The 16,604-nt window shown below is 54.5% G+C and overlaps 1 protein-coding gene and 1 long non-coding RNA gene across 7 annotated transcripts in view; one reads left to right on the forward strand and one right to left on the reverse strand.

The window, feature by feature from the left end:
* The window catches only part of LOC116871170, a 16,267-nt gene extending 4,326 nt beyond the window's left edge, over positions 1-11,941 (reverse strand). The window contains exons 1-3 of one of the 4 annotated variants that reach the window (XR_004383353.1): positions 11,816-11,941; positions 10,701-10,792; positions 6,216-6,264 (exon numbers count right to left, since the gene is read on the reverse strand). This is a non-coding gene — a long non-coding RNA (uncharacterized LOC116871170). Of the gene's footprint in view, positions 1-6,215; positions 6,265-9,205; positions 9,377-10,373; positions 10,426-10,700; positions 10,793-11,815 lie in introns of those variants that run through there. The other 3 variants (XR_004383351.1, XR_004383352.1, XR_004383350.1) reach the window with 3 other exon arrangements.
* Positions 1-16,604, forward strand: part of EPHB2 (EPH receptor B2) — a 182,605-nt gene that overhangs the window by 118,773 nt on the left and 47,228 nt on the right. The gene's annotated exons all lie outside the window — the stretch shown is intronic.

Consider the following 16,604-nt stretch of genomic DNA (forward strand, 5'->3'; position numbering starts at 1 on the left):
GATGGATGGATGGATGGATGGATAGGTGGGTGTGTGGATGAATGGGTGGATGTTCACGGAGCCTCTGTAAGCCTGTTTTCTCCTGTGCAAAATGAGGGAAATCATGCCAACCTCACAGGGATATTGTTAGGACTCAATAAGATAATGCTGCTAAAGCCCTTAGAATATTGCTTGGTATTCAAAAAAATATTTATTGAAAGGATAATGATGACTGTTTAAACTCAAGTGCAAAGATTCAGCAGATAGATCCTGACAAATGAATTTTGCATGCTGTCTGCCAGGATCCTTAAAAAAAAAAAAAAAAAAAAAAAAAGGAGGGCGCCTGAAATTGTTATTCGGGACCATCATTAGAAATAAAATTCAGTGGTTCCCACTGGGACAGCAAGACCTTGGTTGGGAAACCCTACAAGTCCTTGAGAATGTGGAAGGACAGAGCTAAGTACTTGGTGCAGACACATTGTTCTAAGCACTTTGCTTAGACACTTTAACTCATTTAACCCCCACGATGACCTTATGTGGTAGACATTGTTACCATCTCCATTGCTCATAGGGGTGAACTGAGACACAGAGAGGGGAAGCAAGTTGCCCAAGGTCACACAGCCAGGACGTGTTCCGACTCCTAAAACCACTTTCTTAACCACTGGGGAAGCGCCCAGTTCAGGGGAAGAAACAGAGCTGTGGGGCACCGGGGTGGCTCAGTCAGTTAGGCATCTGCCTTCGGCTTAGGTCATAGTCCCAGGGTCCTGCGATCAAGCACTGTGTCGGGCTCCCTGCTCAGCAGAGGAGTCTGCTCTTTCCTCTGCCCCTCCCCCTGCTCATTCTCGCTCGCTCTCTCGCTCTCTCTCCCAAATAAATAAATAAATAAATGTCTTTAAAAAAAAAAAAAAAGGAAAGGAAGAAACAGAACTATAGTACTAAGTAGCAGCACCCAAGGATGTTGTGTCCGACATCCTTCTGTCCTGTGAGGTATATGCCACTTGGCAAGTTCTCAGTCACTGTGGAATGAATGAATGAACAGCTGAATGAATGAATCTTCGCACGCCCTGCACTTAGAGCACTGTGGCAGGCTCCCATAATGCTGTGAATTCGTGGACAGAGGGCAGTGGTTAGTGCCTGACTCACCCAGGATGGCTGTGTCATATCGAAGAGAATGTCATGAGCAATTTTAAAGCTCACTTAGGACCCATGCTTTGCTGCCCATTCCTGTCTGTCACCACCCATAAGTGGCCTTGTCAGTTACTCCTCCGATCCTCACCAGGGCCTCCTGCTGTCATGTCCGTCTTTGCAGAGCAGGAAGGAACCTGGCTGGCAGAGGGCGCCGTGCCAAGGAGACCAGACTCAATTCAAAGCTGGAGGTGGAGGTCGTGACCCACTTCTGCCTCCACCGTCCGTGTGACCTTGGGCAGTCACTTCTCTCTCTGATTCTTGCTTTCCTCCTCAGTACCAGGGGCATAAGAATAATGACCCTCTCACGGATCCTTGTGGGGTGCACCGGTGGCCATGCTCTGGAAACACGGAAGTGGGAGGTGGGGTTGTTCTGGAAAGTTGTGATGTACGGGCTGGTTTCATGAGTGGGTGGGTCAGTCTTGAAGGTGGGCGCAGTAGGGAGGCCTAGGAGATAGGAACGGTAGCCCCGGGCCCTGTCGGACCCCTCCCCTACCTGTCCCAGTGCCTTCAGTGTCCACCATTTAACTCCTGGTATGGAGGCCTGGTGTCTCCAGGAGGGATCTTGATAGAATGCTCACAGGGAACGGCCAGTGTAATATTTTGATTCCCTGGCCAAGAGGCGACCTTGGCCTCTCTTAGCATGAGCTAAGTTGAGAGAGAATGAGACACAGCCGGGGACAGAGGGCAGATGCCGGGAGGTGGGCGAGATCTGAGACCTTGAGCAGGGGTTCTGTGAGACCTCGGGGCAGCCTGGGGAGCCGCAAGCTTGGGGTTTGGTGAGAGGCAGCAGGAGGACCCTTAAAATGGGGCCAGGAACTGCCAGCAGCCGCTTTCTTCCTTCTGACTTTCTGCCAAGGAGCAGCGTGGCCACAGACTCCACGCAGCCCAGAGAGGAGAGGCTCTGCCAGCCCCCCGGGCACCTGTCCCAGAAGCATGTGCATTCAGCTCGCTGATGGAGAGTCCTTGGGGAGGAGGCACTGCTTGACGAGTCAAGTGCTCCGAGGGAAACACGTCCTGTTCCTTCCCAGAAGCAGCATCTCACCTCACTCCCCTCTTGTTCACACGGTGTGTTACCATGGGCGGAAGAGGTGGTCACCGGCCCTCATGTAACCCAACCCCTTGTCATCACTCTGTCCATCCGCTGTCACCTCTGCCTGGACCATGGCTCAGTCCCCCTGCTCTCTCCACACAGCAGACAGGGACCTGTTCCAAACTCAGGTCACTTCACAGCCCTGCCTAGAACTGTTCAGGGGCTTCCCGTGGATTTAGAGTCAAGCTCCATGTCCTGGGGTTTGGTGTCCTCCTCCCACTCTGTCCCTTGTTCCCCTCTTCCAGCCACACAGGCATCCTGGAGGCTTTTCCCACAAAGGCCTTCTTAGTCCCTCCTGAGGAAGAACCTTTGCCCGTGCCGTTCCCTCTGCCAGGAATCCTCTTCCCACTGCGCTCCCCACCCCCAGATCTCAGCCTCAGGGTCTCAGCTCATATGTTGCCTCCTCAGAGAAGCCCTCCCTTACTACCCCAGCTAGAAGACCTCCCCCGCAGCACCCTCTAGCATGTCACTCTGTATTTGTGTGCTATCCGTCTATCATCCATCTTCCTCACTTGATTAGAAGCTCTACAAGTAAGGAACTAGCTTGTCTTATTTGCTGCCGTGTCCCCAGCAGCCAGAACAGGGCTGGCACCTAGTAGGGCTTCAAGGTCTGTTGAATGAATGACCCATGCAGGAGGCATGGTTAACACGAACAGCCACTCGGCCAGCCCTGCCAGGCCCATGGCATCCTCCAGCTATAAGTGCATTTGGTCTTCACAGTATAAAACCCAGCAAGGCCAGGTGCCCATTTTACAGCTGAGGAAACTGAGGCCCCAGCGGTTCAAGCAACTGTCCCAAGGTCATGCAGATCATAGGAAGCAGAGACCCAGATCTGAGTCTAAGTCTTGGCTCCTGTGGCTGTGTTATTAAAACAAGTGCTATTACCTTGTTTTATAGATGATGGAGACTCTCTGAGTGCCTAAAGACCTCAGCCAGGAAGAGGTGGGGTTGGGATTTGAACCCAGATGCTACCTTCTCTACAGGGACAGGGATGGCAGGACCTGGCCAGGCAGCTGTCTGTGAATCAGGGGCCTGGGCAGCGGCTAACTGGTTTGACAGCCGGGTCCAGGGAGCAGAGCCCACTGTCAGGGAGAGGAGGACAGAAAAATGCTATCGAACATTTACTGAGCACTTACTGCACGTGTGGCCATGTTCTAAATACTTCATGTGGGCTCACCATCTCCTCGACAACCTCAAGAGGGAGATAGCTTTTTTTTTTTAAGATTTTATTTATTTATTTGACAGAGAAAGAGAGATCACAAGTAGGCAGAGAGGCAGGCAGAGAGAGAAGGGGAAGCAGGCTCCCTGCTGAGCAGAGAGCCCGATGCAGGGCTTGATCCTAGGACCCTGAGATCATGACCGGAGCCAAAGGCAGAGGCTCAACCCACTGAGCCACCCAGATGCCCCAAGAGGAGATAGCTTTATTGTCCCCATTTTGCAGATGAGAAAGCTGAGGCACAGAGAGGTTATTTGACTCACCCAAGGTCACCCCAGTCTGGAGGTGTCAGAGCGGAGTTAAAGCGAGGTACTAACCCCTGCGCTGTACTGCCTCTCTGAGGACCCAGGCAATGCTGGGCAGGGCTCCAGATCCCTCAGGTTGGGGAAAGGACTCCAAGCCCAATCAAGTAAACAAAGCCTGCAGCCTAGAGCCGTGGGTTGCTGGGCGGTAAAACAGGGACAGAAGTTCATCAGGATGTTGCAAGGAGAGGAGAGGGGATGGCAGAGCTGAGCAAAGCCCCCGTCCAGCCTGGAGCCCAACCCCTCAAGGAGTGAGCAAGGAACAGGTAAGGAAAAGTACATGCCACCCATCTCAGCTTAAACCTCTGTGCCACCGCTCACCAAATCAGTGATGCTGGGGAAGTGACTTGTCACTCCGTGCTTACATCCCCTGCAAACGAGGATAATTATAGCCTAATTTGAGATTATATGAATTAATCCACATAAGGCACTTAAAACAGTGCCTGGCCCAGAGTAAGCTCTAAGTGCAAGCTGTTATTTATCAGAAGATTACAAATGTTCAAACATTAGTTCTGGCCTCTCTTGTAACCAAGGAGACTCTCTCCAACAGTGTTACCATGAAGTCAGAGAAAGTAAGCTGGGAAGCTGTGCTCTCGAGCCCTCACTTGGTGACAGCGTGGGTTATCTCTGCACCTTCACCAGAAGTTGCCTCCCCGCTCTACATCTCCAGCTTTTTCCAAGGGTTAGAGTCCTTCCCTGTGGGTGCTAGAGCTAAATGTTTGTCAAGTTTATGAGCTTTGAAAGACAACCAGGCCTCCCCATTTTTATAAAGACTGAGATAAGAGTTAATAAGATTAGAGGTTTGTCATCAACGTCTGCTTTGATGTCTTGTGTTCTCTCTCTCCCTCCCTCCCTCTCCCTCCTCTTTCTCTCCAAGTTTCCTCCTCTTTTAAAAATCCAAAATGCAAGCTGGGAAGAGCAGCCCCGGGCCCTATAAACACACTGTTCAAATAAAGAAGACATTTAGGGGAAAGTGGAAGCATCATTTAAAGGTGATCATTCTAGAATGACCATGTCTGGGCAATTTGTCATGAAGTATTTTGGCTGTTGCCAGAGATCATTTTTTCTGTAAATCTTGCTGTTGGCTCATAATTTTCAACTTTTGACCCTTTAAAACTGAGGTGTGGGATTTTTATAAGCTTTGGAGATGGGGTGTTTTTTAAATAACCTTTTAAGAAGCCATCTGTCCCCGGGAAAGTTTGGGATTAGGCTTGAAGGTGCTCTGCAGAAGCGGCTGGGATCCCTGGGTCCCTGCCCCTCCGTGGGTGACTTTATGATCCAAGAATGTTCCAGTCCAAGGACTGGACCCACTTCCCCCCGGTTCTCTGTGGGTTCACAAGTCATCATGCTATACACAGAGCTACTCGAGCTGCAGGTGGTCATGGAGGCGTGGGTATACTGTCCAGTGCTGGGCGGGCAGCTTGTTGCTCCCCACCCCTGCTTGCCTGTCGGGCCTCGTCCCCTGCACCCCTGCATGCCCAGACTCTGGGTTCCCACTGCAGGGCCTCAGTCTTGCTGCACAGGGTCTTAATGTCACACTTTTGGATAGACTGCTCCTCTGTCCAGCATGTCCCTCCTTGCAGTCTTCTGTTGTGTCCTTTGTCTTGCAAGACAGTTGTCGTGTTGTCACCTCTGGGAAACAACAGTGGGAAAATCCCCTCCTCAGGGCACCCCAGCCCAGACCCTCCTCCCCTCAAGCATCCCTTGGCACTAATCACACTGTGTGGAAACTGCCTGTTTACTTAGGCATTTTCTCCCTGAGGCTGGGAGCCTGTTGAGCATTGGGTCCCCAGGCCCAGTCCAGGTAAGAGCCTGCAAGGGGCCATAGGATAGAGTAGTTAAGACCCTGCCTTTGGCCTCACATGTAGCCCTCCACTACTCTCCTCCCAGCCCTGATGCTGCCTGAGGGGGGATTATGTATCCTTCCTGAGCTTTACTCATTCCTATAAATGTGACTATCAATAGTATCTACTTTATAGAATGACTCTAAGGATTGTTGTTGGGGGTGCCTGGCTGGCTTAGTCAGTGGAATATGCAACTCTTGATCTTGGGGTCATGAGTTCGAACCCCACGTTGAGCACAGAGATTACTTTAAAAAATGAAATTAAAAAAAAAAAAAGAATTGTTGGAGAACACTAACACTCTATGGTGTTAACTGCATCTTCACAAGGGAAGTCCTGTTGGTAGACCCATTTTCCAGATGGGGAAACTGAGGCACAAAGAAAAGTTGTGTAACTTGTCTGAGGTCAGTAAGGAGAGCCAGGGTTCAAGGCCAGACGGACCCAGACTCCAGAGCCTGTGCCCCTGACCACTGTGATGCATGGCACATGAATAACTTGCATGGAGCCCTCCACCTGGCACACAGTAGATCCTCGAGACAGATGGTAGCTGCCATTGTCAGTAATTATTAATAGCTCCATTCATTTTATAGTCCATTTTTAGACGGAAGAGGTGGGACTGTTCACAACACAGGAAGAAGGAGTTGAGAGCTGGAGGAGGAGAGAAAAGGGGAAAACAAGGAGGAGATACAGGGAAAGAGTCAGACTGGAGGGTAGGTGGGCAGAGGCCAGAGCTGGGCAGGGGCATGCGTTGGCAAGTGCCTGGGAGGCTGCTGGGGGGAAAGTGCCGAGGGCCCTGGTGGCCATCTGGGCACTACCCCAAGACCACCACTGGCTTTCCTGCTCTTAAAAAATGAAACCACAGACTCCATCACTGAGCACACATAACCCATTGTGGTATAACCCCAGATCACCTTTTTCCTTGTATCCCACCTTTCCCCCCACCATCCTGTGCTCGGCCATTCTACGCTGCCCTGCACCCCTCCGTACGTTTGCACACACTATTCATCTGCCTGAAATGTCCTTCATTTCTTCCGGCCCCAGTGGACTCCTGCTCATCCTTCAATACCCAGTTCAAATCCACCACCCCCCGCCCTGGAAAACCTTCTTCGATACCCCAAACTGATCATATCTATTCTTCCCCTTTTTGAAGTGGACTTCCAGACTCATGTCTTATTCCACTCTGTGCCAAGCTGCACACAAAGTCATTACTTAGGAAAAACTTGTTGGGCTTTTTTTTTTTTATTATTGAGTAAATCCACCCTCAAATCAATGGTGGGCCCTAGTGAATCATCACACATGATCGCAAATCTCCAGCATCCAGGAGAACTAGAACACGGAGGCAGAGGCTGAGCCAGATTCAGGAGAAGACTCATCCTTCCCAGGGATCCAGACCAGAGAATGTTCCAGGGCCAAGTGGGGATCTGGAATTCTGCTGTAGGCCCAGAAAATGCTGCCTGGGAGAGTTCATACGAGGGACCCCACCCCAAGCACCCCCAGAACAACCCAGAGATGGCTGCAGATGAAAACAAGGAAGCCTGTCTGCTGTCACTCACTGGGCCTCCATAAAATGCGGAACTCAAGACTAACCCTGCCTGAGCAACAGGGAGGATGCTGGGCTGTCACTCTACTTCTACTCTTACAGTCTAAGACCACATTGGCTTTTTCAGCAGCTTTTGGCTTGTGGTCAACTCAAACCCCCAGATCTTTTTCGCTGGGATGGCTGCCAAGCCACATCTTGTGCATTTGATTTATGGCTTGGGTTAGCTAAGGCCCACTCCTGCTCCCCAGAAGCCAACAGGAGGAGGTGATGGTTTCTATACCCCTAGGAGGGAGAGCGATTGCAGGCCCCCAACCTAAGAACCTCAGTGTGAATGTGGGTAAGCTCCCCCTCTCCCTGTTTCTAAGCTCTTTTCCTTGAGGCAACAAATACCAGGACCCCTCGAGTGGGATTTTCATTAGCATAAAGTCAGAGGCCACCAGGGCTCAAGCAGACCAACTTTGGGTTCCTGGGGAAAGCGGTGGTCCTGGAAAGCACCCAGAAGGTCAGGGAGAGAGAGGCAGGTATTAGAGGCCTGGGCTCCTGAGCTTGCTGTTCATATGCCCTGGGAAAGGCCCTCCATTGCTCTGAGCCTCCATTTCTCATCTGCAGAATAGGGGTGACAAATCCCGACCTCATGGCATTGTTAAGACAGAGGCGCTCAGGTCAAGTGGGCATCAAATGCCCAATAACTATGTCCAGCTCTTCCCCCATGACACTGAATGAGAAACCGAGGCACTACGTTTATCCTACCTTTGCAGATATTACTCCTGCTTCTGTCTTTTTACATGCCACCACTCAGAAAGGCCACACTCCCTAAGGTGACCCTCCGTACACCTGCCTCAGCCCATGGTGGTCCCCGTCATGGCCATCACAGTCCGTGGACAGCGTTTGTGCTTGTGACTGGGAGGGTCTTTGGAAACATTCTTTCGGACTTTGGCCACAAATCCGAATTGCGTTAAAGAAGCATATTTATTTCCGCAAACAAGGTCACTTCCCCTCCCTGGGTCTCTGTTTCCCCAGCTGTAAAATGAGGTGTGAAATGAGAGACTGAACTAGATTTTCTCTAAAGTCCTTCTAGCCCTGAAGACTCAAAAGTCGGCACAGAAAGGGGGAGAAGGCTGTATTGAATTGTATTGCTTACTGGGTTGAAAAAAAAAAAAAACACAGCTTCTGCCAGGAAATCTCCTTCACTGTGTCACTTTCTCCATGAGCCTGGAAAAAACCGTCCTGCCCAGGCCCAGGCCTGTGGAGCCCATACTGAAAAAGTCACAGGCTCCTCCTGCCCTGGGCCCAGGCGAAGGGGCCCCCAGAAAGGTGTGTGGTAGCTGCTTCCCTGGGGGGTCCGGGGCTTTGTTGCCTTAACCGAGCACACAGAGCAGGTAAAAAATTCCAGACATGTTCTCCGCTGACAGCTAATTGTGTCCTTTATTAATGACCATGGCTTTCTTGGGGCAGGTGGGAGGAGGGAGGAGGCCCGTCTCAGCCCAGGGGGCTCCCTCAGGTGGAGCTGATGACCACATTTCTGGATTCCATAGAAAGGGAAGTGCTACGTGAGGTGACCCCGAAAATCCACCCCCGCCAGCTGAAGAGGGGAGGGGCCTTTCCCGACTTCCCGAACCCAGGCAGGGGCGTCTGGCTCCGACAACACGTTGCAGGGCTTTTAGAATCTGGCAGACGAGGTTCTGGGTCCTAAGTTGGCCTCTTTGAGCACAGCCACCAAAGTACAGCAGGTGGCCCGAAGGGGACCGGCAAGAGGGTGATGGCCTGTGGGCAGCGTGGGAGATGCCCCCCGGCTTCATCCGGCCGTCACCCCCCACCCTTGTGGCACCGGGACTGGGTCCACCAGGCCCTTCCTCAGTGACCCACAGTACCACCTGTCAATACAGCAGCCAGATGTGCCGGGGGACTAGGGCTGGCCCTGCCAGATGTGTCAAGCTTTCCAACACATCCGGCTTCCCCTCCGGCACATCGTGATTATTATTTAACACTTGCTTGCCCAGCATCTGTGAGTCCCGAGGATTGCAAGCTGGAAGGCCTCAGCGTGTCGATCCAGCTTAAGGTCTGGGGGCCTGGAGCCCACTGCTCATCAAAGGGCCTGTTTTCTCAAGGAGCCAGTGAGGACCTTTACAAGCCCTCTTGCAGTGATAGCCTAGAGCTGGAGGGAGGGCCTTTATGGAGCTCTCTCTGTTCCCTGCTCTGTCCTCAGGATCCCATGTTAGCCTGGGGAGGAAGGCAGGGTGGGCAGCATTAACCCCAATTATAGATGAGGGATGTGAGGCTCAGAGAGGGACATAGTGAAGTAGTAGCTGAGCTAGGATTTGAATCAGGCAGCGGAAACAGCACGTGCAAAGGCCCCGGGGTGAGATAGGCTCCAGAATAGCCAGAGGGCCAGAGTGGAGTAGACACAAGAGGAAAAGCAGTAGGAGGTGAGTTCAGAGAGGGGAGGGGGATGCAGTTACATCGCAAAGAATAAAATACCATGGATAAATTTAACCAGAGAGGCAAAGGGGGCTTTGTAGGCTGTTGTTTTTTCACTCTGAGGTGGGAGCTGTTAAAGACCTTTGAGCAGAGGAGCACCACACAGCTGATTCCTGTTCGGCAGGATCCCTCTGGCTGCTATGTTGAGAACAGATTGCAGCCAGAGGCAAGTGGAGAGGTAAGCCGGCAAGGGTCAGAGGTAGGAAACCAGTAATCTGACAGCCTCCACTCCTCTACCCCCTAGCTTCCCTTCCAGCCTGGGCATCGGGATTCCTGGGCTATAGCCCAGGCTCCATCAGCCGCTAACTGGGCCATGTGACTCGAGGCAAGTCACTGTTGTCCTCTGGGTTGTGCATTCTCTAGTCATAAATAAGGAGCTTGGACCAGGTCCTCTTGACTTCCGGTGACCCAGACCCCACGTGCCTCCCCAGCCTCGAACTTCATGCTCCAGTGACCCTGAACTATCTGTAGCTCCCATACACACACCACGCCGTCTCACACCTCCCTGCGTGTGCACAGGATGCCCCCTCCGCCTGCGACACCCTTTGCCACCAGCCCCCCCCACCCACCCCCCGTATGTGGAGAGCCCGTGTTCTTCAGCAGATCCCAAGCTCACGTGGCATCTCCAGAGTCTTCCCCTGACCCGCCCGCCTTCCTCAGTGACCCTGGGCACTCTGGCAGCCCATACCCATCCATCTCCAAGAGACAACAGATGAAGTGGTTGTGGACTCAGAGCTACCTTCAGATCCCAGCTGCATCTCTGAAATGTTATTGAACCTCTGTTTCCTCCTCTGTAAATGAGACATAATTCTATTTCCGACACCCAGGGTCAAGGTGAGGCAGCCGTTCCACCGTTAAGCGTCTAACCCAGTGCTTGGCACACCGTCGCTGGGTGGGGTCTACGAAGCCAGATTCTAGCTACCAAACATGGCGGGTGGCCCTGGACAGTGTGGCCCCAGATTCCTGCAATGGCCCAGGCCAGGACCCCAGGACAGCCTCCCAGCAGCCACACAGCCCAAGGGCACTCCCGTCCACTTGTCCTGTCACCAGCGCTCCCTCCACTCACCTCCTCTGTCGGGGCCTGGTCAAAGCTGCCTCCCGGCAGCCACTCAGCACTTGAAAATGTCCTTAATTGCTTCACCAGAGTGGGGAGTCACCCTGCAGGCAGATAATTAAAAAGTTCAGAGCTTGATTAATTGGGAGGAAATTGGAGGAATGGGGCTGCCTGCGGGGCGTGCGGGAGCTCTCAGCCCCTGCGTGGGGACGGCACAAAGGGAGGCAGACCAGAGCCGGACCCGGGCCTACACTAGGACCCAGCGGCTGGACACACCAGGTGTGAATCCTGCCTGTGCTGGTTGTGGGGTTCAAGGCTGGCTCCCCAGGAGACGATGAGCACCATCCTGCTCCACACACCACACAAATACAGCTGGGGTGTAGCCGTCCAAAGACCCAATGGTCATGAAAGTTCTGGTGTCTCTAGCCTTGGGCCTGAGGCACCTCCAGGCCTTGTAGCCTGTCATTCAGGGAGGTGTCCCAGAGGGCCTGCCTGGCAGTGAACCGGGCGGGCAGGGTGGCTGCCCTACGATGCTCATAACTGGGCAGATGGAAAGGGCAGGGTGGGAGGTAGAGACAGGTATCAGCCAAGTGCCAAGAAGGGTGAAGGTGGGATGGCTTGAGCCCCCATTTCTGCAGGTGGAGGGAGGAGTTCTGGGGGCTCTGACGTGGTCTGGGGGCTCCAAAGGCCTAGAACCAAGTCTCCGGTCCACACACCAGCTGAGTCACCTAAGATTCCATATTTCTGAGCGTCGATCCGTCAATCAACACACACATTCTGAGGCCTCCTGTCCATCACGTCTCAGCCGCTGGGGCTGGGAGGTTCTAGACATCGTCGGTACCTGCTGTCCCCAGGCTTACAGCCAAGGGCAAGAGGCAGACACTCAGAACCGTGTGATCACGCCGCGGGAGAGGCAGAACACAGGTGCTTCAGGAGCACAGGCAAGAGGCCCCAAACCAGGTCGGGGATGGCATCCCAGGAGAAGGTCAAAAGGTGATCTGGGCGGAGCCGAGATTGGAAGGATAAAAAAGGAGCGAGCCAGGCTGGCACTGGGACGGAGGGAACTGCCTGAACAAAGGCCCAGAGATGGGAGATGGAACCCAGCTGGTGGGAGAGCCAGAAGCTACCTCCTGAGGCCGGGCCCAGGCTGCAGCTCGGAGGTTCTGAGGGCACAGGCTGGCAAGGTGGTCCATAGAGGAGAGGCCAAAGAAGGCTGGGCTTGCCACAGGCACCAAGGAGCCGTGGAAGGGTCTTTGAGCCGAGGAGGGAACGCCACAGATGGCCAGTGTGGCGACTGGCTTCGGGAGGCCCTGGGATCCCCCCTCAGGCAAAGGGGAGACGTGTTAACACAGTTCCTGCCGCTGCCTTCTGACTTCTGTAGTTCTGGCAAGGATCCACAGAGCCTGGGACCCGTCAGGGGCAGGCAGGGGTAGCCTGGGCATGTGAGGGAAGTCGGGGGGTGGCAAGATGACTGACATCCCCTGGGTGGTCCCAGCAGGAGCTACTACAGCAGGGGAATGAGCCTGAGGCACTCCCTGGACTTAACCTGGCCAAGCAGGGCCCCCCCTTCTCAGGGGAGGAGCGAGGGAGAACCATGGAAGGGCAGAGGGGCGGGGGGCACTCTTCGTCAAGTTAGAACACCGAGGGCTTCGGAGGCAGGAGGTAGGAAGAACATAGACTGTGGGAGCACAGGCTCTGTGTGACTTTGGACCAGGCATCCTTCTCTATGAGCCTCAGTTTCCTCATCTCTAAAATGGGGACGACGCCTCCTGCTACACGGGGAGATGGTGAGGACTGAGTGAGGTTATGAGCAAGGGAAACTGCTGGCCCAGCACGGGCCAGGCTCATGGCAGGTACCCAGTGATCAGAAGCTCCTCCCAGCCCAGAAGCTTGCCACCTGCTTCCAGCATGTCTGTGCCCATGGCACAGAGCCTCAGTTGCCCTGGCCAGATCTGACCAGGGCAACTGACTCAACGCGTTTAACTTCAGCAGCAAAAGCAGGAAGCATGAGACCTGCAAAAGTCACTTTGCATGAGGAAGGCCGCCGAACCCCTTTTGCTCAGCCCAGATGTACTCAGAGTGCAAAGCCCTAAAAATAATCAAATCAGTTTACCCACAGCTCAACCAGAACATAGGACTCAGGGTTGGATGCTTGGTTCCATGGCCAGAGTCTCACAGGTGGCAGAGGCCTTAGAGATGGTCCAGCCATACCCAGAGTAGGTAGGAAGGGGTCTGGGCTCACAGAGCAAAGAGAGCAGGAAGCCACAGGGGCAGCTGAGCCCAGCCTCCCCTCTCTGGGCCCAGGACTCTTCTCCATCCACTCAAACTCCTCTCCCCAGCCCAAACCCAGAACATCCTGGAGACCCTGAGGCAGGAAAGTGAGCCAGCTGCTTGTCAAATAGGGCAGAGCTAGCCAGGAACCCACTCCCTCCAGTCACAGTGGCCAGCAGTCAGGCCCGGCTAAAAGAAGGTGTGCGGCCCCCTGCTCAGTCATGGCCTCTTTCGGCCAAGGCCTGGGCCTTCGTCTCTATGTCACAGTGCCTGACATGTAATTGGGGCTTAATAACATGCCTATTGGATAAATTCGGAACTCACCAGCTCTCCAACTGGATCCATGCACCTGAGGGCAGGGACCACAGCTTCCCCGTCTCCGCATCCCCAGGGCTCAGCACACGGCAAGTGGCGGGCCCAGAGTGAACGGAGATAGTACAGCAGACACCTGTGCCGTGTTCACTGTCACCCAGGCAGGTGCTGACGCACGTGCTTTCTCTAGATTAACTCATGTAATCCTCCCTCCAAATAGAGGGTCAGTGTGATCCTTCTCCCTGTTCCACAGACAAGGGAACTGAGCGCGAGGGACCTTGCCCCGGTCACACTGTTAGCAGGCCCGAGATTCAGCCCTGGCAGTCAGCTCCACGGTCTACACCCGGGTCCACTTCCATTGGACGTCCTGCTCAGGTTCCCAGGAGCTAGACGGTGAGCCCACCTCTGCCCAGACAGAGCCCTCGGCTCCACAGCACCCCCAGGAAGGCAGAGAAGCTCCTTCCTCCCCCACCAAGGCTGGCACACGGGGCCTGAAAGCGCTGGACTCCGCTGTGCCCTCAGTGGTTTGGGGATTAAGGCCGAGTCTCCGGGAAGAGAGTGAGGAGCCCGGTGGCAGGCCTGCCAAGGAGGCTGCAAGGATCACCCAGTGCCAATTAGCGGCCCCGCCGTGCCAGGTCCAGATGGAGCCCTGCCTCGGCCTGACTCGGGGCTCACTCGGTCAATTATCACCTATCCCCGGAGCCCAGGGGGCAGGTGGGGAGAAAATCTGTTTCCCCCCAGTCCTCCCTCCCTCTCCCGGCCGGCTGCCATCCCTGCCTTGGGTTGCCTGGCCAAGGGCTCTGGGCGTCTGCAGAAGGCGCGTGCTGGCTGCCCGCTTCAGTCCCAAGGCCTGTGTTTGGGGGGTCAGGCTTTGTGTCTGTCTTGCTGAGTGACACAGCAAGCCCCGTCCCCTCGTAGGCCTGACGAATGGTCTCCAGTACTGACCCTCAAGCCACTCGATGATTTCTACGTCCAAGAGTGCCTGGGAACGAGGCCTTCGGAATCACAAAGACTTGGGAGTCAAACCTCAGCTCTGCCATTTAGTAGCTCTGTGACCTTGGCATGGTCATTTTGCCCCCTCAGGGTCTCAGTTTCCTCATCTGTTAAGATGGTGGGGGGTGATAATGGTACCACTTCAGTTGGTAGTCACATAGATTTCATGAGAAAATCCGTGCAAGTCACCTGCACTGGGCTCGGCCCCTGGAGAGCACGTGACCCCTGGGAATTCGGATTGTCCTTGCCAGCTTGATGAGTAATAACAGCTGACATTTACATAGTGCCTGCTGTGAGTTCTGTGTGCAGATCGGCCCATCACACCCCCAGCCCCGGCCTTTGAGTCCCTCACTGTCCACTTGGGGAGACAGACCTGCCTTCATTTAGCAAACCGAGCTGAGCACCTACGATGTGCCACACCTTGCACTAGGGGCTAGAGAGGTGGGGATGAAAGGCCCAGCCCCTCCCCCAGCAGGGTTCCCCCACCAGTGGGCAGCACGGAGATGAGTCACAGAAGGGTTAGGTCCGTGGTAGGATGAAGCCAGTTGGCGCCAGCTTGACCGACAAGAGCCAACTAGGCTCATCTCTTCCCAACTCAGTGGTCAGTTAGGTCAGATGGGCAGCTTGAAATTTGCCCTGGGAGCCTTGATGCCACAGAAATTGGCAAACAGAACAAATCAGGGCTTCCCCCCACTCCCCGCCTCAGATAGCCGTGGGCCAGCACACGGCTGCCCAGAGTGTGTGTCTAGGGTACTGAGTGGAGGTCAGAGGCGTCTGCTGTAGCTGGTGGAGGCAGGCCTCCCCAAGGCATCCATGTCAGACCCCATCCCAGGGGGCGGCTTGATGTGGAGAAGGGCATTCAAGTAAAGGGACCTGTGTGTGTGTGTGTGTGTGTGTGTGTGTGTGTGTGTGTGTGTGTGTGCCCGCGCATGCGCACACACTCGCACGTGTGGCCAGGGCATCTAGGGAACCGCGAACTGGTGAAAGGTGACAGATAGGGCCAGAGGCTTACCAGAGACTGAGGCCATTTCTGGGACACGGGACTTCCAGTCTGAAAAGTAAGATGTGTTGTCACCATAGTGGGCAGTCTCCTGGGATGACCCATGGGGAGTGAGGACGAGAGGGAACAGGATCTGAGCAGCTCTGCAGCCTGATGAAACTGACATGGTCATGGTGGCACTGAACGTGGCATTTACTGGCCGCACATTTTCTTAGGATACCCATAAGGGCCGTATTCGTTCATACAACGAGCGTGTATATTGAGCACCTACTATGGTCCCATCAGTCTGCCAGGAGTGAGGGAACCAATGAGAGCCACACCAGCCTGTTTCCTCTTCCCCTTTGAAGGCACTTCTAAGGAAGGGGAAAGATAGCACGTACATTGATAAGCTGCTTTCTAAGATAATTACAGCTTGTGACGAGGGGCAACAAAGGAAACAGAGACTGAGACCGTGTCGTGAGAGAATCCCTCTGACCAGGCTGGTCAGGGAGGGCCTCTCTAGGAGGTAACATTTAACCGGGGGCCTAATGAAAGAAGACCAGCCATGGAAGCAGGGACAGCGCTCTTGCCCACCAGGGGCTGGAGCACAGTTGAGCGAAGGGAATGTCCAGCGGCGACAGGAAGACCACAGAGCCAGTCTGGCAGGCCTCGTGGGCCAGGGCTGGGTGTGGGGTAGTTCTCAGGGCAGCGAGGAGCCGTGGGAGAGTGTAAAATAAGTGGAGTGTGGTGAGTCTGATTCATTCTAATCACAGCTCCCCGGCAACCATGGGGGATGGGTAGGGAGGCCAAGGGGGGCAGGGAGACCCACACAGAGACCCTGGCCGCACCCACATCTTGCAGGTGTCATCAGCCCCTTTTCCAGAGGTGTGTCCGAGGCTCAGGGAAGGCATCTGCCGGAGGGACAGCTGCCAGGTCTGTTCACTTCCCCAGTTCTGTGCCTGAAACCCAGCCGTTGGCAGGACTGGATGCCCTCCCAGCTGAAAAATCAGAGCAGCGTGGCCCCTGGGGCACTGGGTGCTGAGAGCAGGCAGCTACTCCAGACCTCTCTGGGGGCAAAGAGGTGGCTGGCCAAAGCGGAGGCCCCTCACACCCCACAGTCACACGGGATACCTGGGATCAGAATCGGCCTCTGCTGCCAAAGAGCCATGTGTGTCTGGTCCTCTCTGCGCCTCCATTTCCTCAAATGTCACACGAGGTGGTGGAGCCGGACACTCTTCCAGCTCCTCACCCACCGGGTACCCGGCATCCTGCTGGGAACTGAACGTCCAGCCAGGCACTTACAGATTCACGAGTAAGTAATTAAAATAGGCACCTGGATGGTGGCTGAGGGAAGGCTTCCT

This window comes from Lontra canadensis, unplaced genomic scaffold (assembly GCF_010015895.1).
Source record: "Lontra canadensis isolate GAN:19392208 unplaced genomic scaffold, GSC_riverotter_1.0 scaffold25, whole genome shotgun sequence".
Taxonomy (NCBI): domain Eukaryota; kingdom Metazoa; phylum Chordata; class Mammalia; order Carnivora; family Mustelidae; genus Lontra; species Lontra canadensis.